The 6577-nt window shown below is 42.8% G+C and overlaps 1 long non-coding RNA gene across 2 annotated transcripts in view; it reads left to right on the forward strand.

The window, feature by feature from the left end:
• LOC104144063 (uncharacterized) overlaps positions 1–6319 on the forward strand; it is a 43070-nt gene extending 36751 nt beyond the window's left edge. The window contains exon 3 of one of the 2 annotated variants that reach the window (XR_011140861.1): positions 3786–6319. This is a non-coding gene — a long non-coding RNA (uncharacterized lncRNA). Of the gene's footprint in view, positions 1–2849; positions 2884–3785 lie in introns of those variants that run through there. The other variant, XR_011140862.1, reaches the window with a different exon arrangement.
• Positions 6320–6577: the final 258 nt, after the last annotated feature.

Here is a 6577-nt window from a genome sequence, read left to right on the forward strand (position 1 = left end):
TTAGTTAGTTAGTTACCAGGTAGTGTTATTCTTTCCCTGTTTTTTGTACTGTGGTCATGCACTTAAAACAGTACCAGCAAGCATGGTCAAAGTCTTGGTTGAATTTTACCCATTCAGCTGAAGGCCAAGATTGTTCTTGGCCTGTTTGTGTGAGGCCTCCAGCAAGTTCTCTTGCAAAGCCAAGGGAAGACTAGTGTAAGTACCCCAAGACTTTTAACATAAAAGTTAAATCCCCCTCCTCTTTCCCATAAAATAGGTTAATTAAAAAAGTATGCAATGAAGTTTTCATTTCCTGTTAGGTATTTGATAAGAAAAGTAAGTTGTAGAATATGAACAGGAAGTATAATGAGACTGAAGTGAAAAGGGAACGACTTAATGTATGTGAAGCATGGTACCACACCCTGTTTTAATCCAATGAAAATGTTGCTTTTTCTCATGCCCTGAAAACTTCAAGTAGGGGACTGAACCCCCAGAGGGCCTTTCCAACTTAAATCATTCTATGATTCTATGATTATGCAGCTCATGGGAAGCAATGAGGCTATATTTTCCCAAGATCACCAGAAGCTGGGCTGAGTTGATAAGGACCATAAAGATATATGTCATCACAGAATTTTTACAGAATTTTTACGTTCCATACTCACAAGAAAAATCAGTATTGTCTAAATGTCAGTTTTTCTTTTGGCACGAAGTGGAAAGCATTGTAAAGGAAACAGATTTAAAGACCTTTTCTTCCTCCAAATATAAATGACTATATCATCAGTTTCAAACAGGATAATAAGCTGGTGGGAAACTACCAATAGGAATTTATGAAATCAATTGAGTTTCTTTATTTGACCGCATTTGGCTGCTTATGAGAGAAGGGGTAAGCAGTAGCCATAAATATTTTGACTTTAATTTTTTGATGCCACATTTTCTTAAGCAAATAAAAGAAGAAACATTCTTTGAATTCCTACACAACTGGTTGGAAATTTGCGCTCTAGGAAAGAGTTCTCAGTGTTTCACCGCCAAACTGTCAAGTAGGATTGAACAAGGGTCTGTCGGGGTTCACGCTACTCTGTATTTTCATTAATAACTTCAGTGATGAAGTAGAGAATGTCTATTAAATGCCAGCCTAGGAAAATTAAAAATCCTGCAGGACAGAATTTGAACTTCAAATTATCTTGATGAACTTGAAAAAAATCAGATGCCCTTTGATGATACAAAACTGGAAGGAGTGGCTGATACCCCAGAGGGCTGTGCTGCCATTCAGAGGGACCTGGACAGGCTGGAGAGTTGGGCGGAGAGGAACCTCCTGAAGTTCAACATAGGCAAGCACAGGGTCCTGCCCCTGGGGAGGAATAACCCCAGGCACCAGTCCAGGTTGGGGACTGACCTGCTGGAAAGCAGTTCTGCAGAGAAGGACCTGGGAGTCCTGGTGGAGAACAAGGTAAACATGAGCCAGCAATGTGCCCTTGTGGCCAAGAAGGCCAATGGGATCCTGGGGTGCATGAGGCAGAGTGTTGCCAGGAGGTCAAGAGTGTTGCCAGGAGGTCAAGGCAGGTGATCCTGCCCCTCTCCTCAGCCCTGGGGAGGCCTCACCTGGAGTACTGTGTCCGGTTCTGGGCTCCCCAGTCCAAGAGAGACATGGAGCTACTGGAGAGAGTCCAGCGGAGGGCTACCAAGTTGATGAGGGGACTGGAGCACCTCTCCTGTGAGAAAAGTCTGCGAGAGCTGGGCCTGTTTAGCCTGGAGAAGAGAAGACTGAGAGGTGATCTGATCAGTGTGTACAAGTATCTGAAGGGAAGGTGTCGAGAGGATGAGGCCAGTCTCTTCTCCGTGGTGCCCAGCAACAGGACAAGAGGCATCAGGCACAAACAGCTAACACGGGAAGTCCTGTCTGAATAGGAGGAAAAACTTCTTGACTGTGAGGGTGACAGAGCACTGGCGCAGGTTGCCCAGAGAGGTGGTGGAGTCTCCTTTACTGGAGATATTCAAAAGCCGCCGGGACACGATCCTGTGCAGTGTGCTCTAGAGGACCCTGGTTGAGCAGGGAGGTTGGACTAGATGATCTCCAGAGGTCCCTTCCAACCTCATGCATTTTGATTCTGTGCCTCAGTAAGAGTGCATCTAAATGAAATTTAGAATAGTGATGTTGTAGAAAGAACCTCTTGGGCAATTTTTAAGAGCAGGTTAGCAAATGTCTGTCAACAGTAGTTCAGGATCCTGCCTCAGAGCATGGACATGAACTTGATGTCCTTTAGATTTCTCTTTCAGCCTTATTTTTTTATAGTTCATGTGAAAAGAAATACCCTCTAAATAGGAATAGTCACTATTTAACAATCCCACCAGTTCACCTCGTAAATTCATGTTGTACTTTCTGTTGGAAATGATATAGGAATTAGATTGTATCACTGCAGTTTTATTTCCACCATTTAGCAAATCCAGGAGCTCTTGTTGGCCTTCCAAAAAGGCACAGCCCTCATGGATTTCAATTACACGCATACGTTTTGTTTGTGTTTAAGGTTTTCATAAGCCTTGGGTTATATAGCCCGGAGCCACTTCTGATTTTGTTTGCGATCTTTTAGTATGTGAACAATGGAAGTATCACAAGAATATCTCATGTCCCATTTGGTGACCCTGAGGAAAAATTCTGAACGTAAACACTGAAGTGTTTGGAAATTCCATGAATTTCCTGTGGAATTTGTCTGCAAGTCTAAATATTAATGGCAATATTTGCAGTTCAGCAAAGTGCTTCTGATGAGAGTTTTAAGAATGTTTTTAGTACTTTTGTTGGTTTTGAAACAATTTTCAGTTTTTTCTGTTGACATTTAGTGAACTGTCTGACTTCAACAGCGTATTTTATTCCACAGAAAAAGCAACTTACACAGGACAGAATCACAGAATGGTTTAGGTTGGAAGGGACCTCTGGAGATCATCTAGTCCAACCTCCCTGTTCAAGCAGGGTCACCTAGAGCATATTGCCCAGGATCACATCCAGACGAGTTTTGAATATCTCCAGCGAAGGAGACTCCACCACCTCTCTGGGCAACCTGTTCCAATGCTCTGTCACCCTCACAGTGAAGAAGTTTTTTCTCAGGTTCAGATGGAACTTCCTGTGGTTCAGTTTCTGCCCGTTGCCTCTTGTCCTGTCGCTGGGCACCACGGAGAAGAGGCTGGCCTCATCCTCTTGACACTCCCCCTTCAGATACTTGTACACGTTGATGAGATCCCCTCTCAGTCTTCTCTTCTCCAGGCTGAACAGGCCCAGCTCTTGCAGACTTTCTTCATAGGAGAGATGCTCCAGTCCCCTCATCAACTTGGTAGCCCTCCGTTGGACTCTCTCCAGTAGCTCCATGTCTCTCTTGGACTGGGGAGCCCAGAACTGGACACAGTACTCCAGGTGAGGCCTCCCCAGGGCTGAGGAGAGGGGCAGGATCACCTGCCTTGACCTCCTGGCAACACTCTGCCTCATGCAGCCCAGGATCCCATTGGCCTTCTTGGCCACAAAGGCACACTGCTGGCTCATGTTTAACTTGTTGTCCACCAGGACTCCCAGGTCCTTCTCTGCAGAACTGCTTTCCAGCAGGTCAGTCCCCAACCTGGACTGGTGCCTGGGGTTATTCCTCCCCAGGGGCAGGACCCTGTGCTTGCCTATGTTGAACTTCAGGAGGTTCCTCTCCGCCCAACTCTCCAGCCTGACCAAGGTCCCTCTGAATGGCAGCACAGTCTTCTGGTGTGTCAGCCACTCCCCCCAGTTCAGTATCATCAGCAAACTTGCTGAGGGTGCACTCTGTCCCTTCCTCCAGGTCATCGATGAATGCATTGAACAAGACTGGACCCAGGACTGACCCCTGGGGGACACCGCTAGCTACAGGCCTCCAACTAGACTCTGTGCCACTGACCACAACCCTCTGAGCTCGGCCATCCAGCCAGTTCTCAATCCACCTCACCGTCCACTCATCTAGCCCACGCTTCCTGAGCTTACCTACGAGGATGTGATGGGAGACAGTGTCAGAAGCCTTGCTGAAGTCCAGGGAGACAACATCCACTGCTCTCCCCTCCTCTACCCAGCCAGTCATCCCATCAGAGAAGGCTATCAGATTGGTCAAGCGTGCTTTCCTCCCTTTGGTGAATCCATGCTGACTACTCCTGATCACCTTCTTGTCCTCCAGATGCTTAGTGATGACCTTCAGGAGGAGCTGTTCCACCACCTTTGCAGGGATGGAGGGGAGGCTGACAGGCCTGTAGTTTCCTGGCTCCTGCTTCTTGCCCTTTCTGAAGGCTGGAGTGACACTGGCTTTCTTCCAGTCCTCAGGCACCTCTCCTGTTCTCCAGGACCTTTCCAAGATGATGGAGAGTGGCCTAGCGATAACATCCGCCAGCTCCCTCAGCACTTGTGGGTGCTCGTGGGACACAGTCTGAAACTTCATTGACAGGATTTCTTATGTGTAAGTTTTACAAATCAGAAGTGGAACTTTAAACAACTTTGTTAAATGACTATCCTAGAATTTCATTTACTACCACTGTCTCAAGGTTTTGCCATGAACTGAAATAGAAACAAACATATTATGTCATTGCAGCTGGAAAAAAAGAATGTTTAACTGTAATAGCTGTAAAACAAGAACAGATCTCATCAAATGCCGCCTTATTTTATAATACTCAAGAAAGTTCAGGGCCCCACAAAATATCCCAAGCTGCTAAACCATTTCGAGTGTGTATACGTGACTAAGAGTATGTCCATAGCAATGAATAAAGGTTAAGGAAGGTGAAAGAGTTACAGTACCATTTTACATCATAACAAAGTCAAACCATGTATTTCAATGAGGGGAAGTTTAATTTAGCAAGTGGTAAACTTGGATGATTAAGTCAGCCTGGACTGAGCAAGGACAACATTTACCTGTCTTTTTCCTTTAGGTCGTTTTTGTTTAACTAAGTAACACTTTTCCTTCTAGTAGTGTCTTTTCTAGCTCCCTGTGGGATCTTTCTCACCGTGCGGCTTCCCCAGAATTGTAGAACTGACCAGAAAGGAAGCCCAGGCTCCAAAGTGGAAAAAACCTGAACTGCATACAACCACCTGCTTCTCTATTTTGTTTTTCTCTCTTTTCTTTCTCTTTCTTTTTTTAACGTGGAAGAAAAATAGTGCTGTAGTCTTCTCTCAAACAAGACTTAAAGTAGGGGCAATGGAAGTGGTGAAAAACGCCTGAAATCTTAGCATGTGCTTAAATTCAACCTGAGACTGTGACTGCCATATGTGCTTAATTTTAATTACGCTATGAATTTAAATAAGTGGGACTATTCAGGGTAGTAGAGTTGGTATATGTGTAGCGTCTTATTCACGGTAGGAATAAATTAGCTAAAGTGCCACCGGTTGCTTTTTTGATGAAATTGATCCTTATTTAAGTCATGAGAGTTTACTCATTTGTTAAATTCATCTTCTTTGCAGCCCTTCTTAAAATTTTGGGGTTTTTTTATGCTTTCTTTAGTCTAAGTTTAGAAGGAAAAATATAAAAGTAGAGGTTAAAACAGTGTTGCCCCAGTAAGTGACGGAGGAGTTCCCCTTCTGAAGAGAATTTCCACTCTTATTTTTCAGTGCTTCATGTCTGCAGTACTCACAATTGAAGTATTACTTTTTTCAAACACAGAGTAGTGGAAAACTCCAGAATTTTGTGACCAGATTCACCTCGTGATTTTCATGCGCCTACAAGACATGCTCTTTTTGTGCTAAAGTCATATGATGTGTGTATAACAAAGAAATGAATATAAATAAAGGCTGGCATTAGGAAAAAGCTTGTTCCGTTTGTCAAGCAACAGGTTGCTAAAGAAAGCCTAATTATTAATATATTTGCTAAAACAAAGTCTTACAGAGACTTGTCACATTTTCTTTTGCAGATCTTTCCAACTTGTATTTTTCCTCTAATGCCTTGAATAATTTTCTTTGACAGTTATCTCACTTTAAGGAAAATCTGCACACTGGTTTCACACAAATTTAGTACAATCGAAGTGAAGGAATGTGTTTCTTGACAACAGTAGGGAGGTTTGTTTGTGAAAGTACCTTTGTAAAACTCAGATCTTGAAGAAGATAGCCCTGTAACCCTGCTTTTATTTAAAATCTGAAGTGGAGCTAACCTAAACCTGCCGCACGTGTCATAAATGAAGCTAAGTCCTATTTTTGTTATAACATCTCACGAGATGTTCCTTGCGTTCTGACCGAGGGAGTTCAGGGATCCACGTTTTCACTCAAAAATACGAATTCGTTTGAACAAAAAACATGTAGAGCTAACTTGGAACGTATTTCACCAACTATGAAAAGAGTGAGAGAAAAAGCATTTCAATAGAAATAACCAGCTTATATTTTACTTAGAAAAAGATGAAAGAAAATGTCATTATTTATATAGCTGAAAAATGAAATGCTTTCATTTTTTAACTTGAGAAAGGCAAATCTCAGTAGCTGAAAATTGAAAATATTTCAATTTCACATTTTTTTAATAGCTGATACTTTTCATGAATACCTTTTCATGAAAATATGATTTTTTAGTAAAAATATCTAATTCTTCTGGAAGCCGTTTTTCTTTAAAAGAATTTCTGTGAAAGTTTTTCA

Source organism: Struthio camelus, chromosome 4, assembly GCF_040807025.1.
Source record: "Struthio camelus isolate bStrCam1 chromosome 4, bStrCam1.hap1, whole genome shotgun sequence".
NCBI classification, from domain to species: Eukaryota; Metazoa; Chordata; class Aves; order Struthioniformes; family Struthionidae; genus Struthio; species Struthio camelus.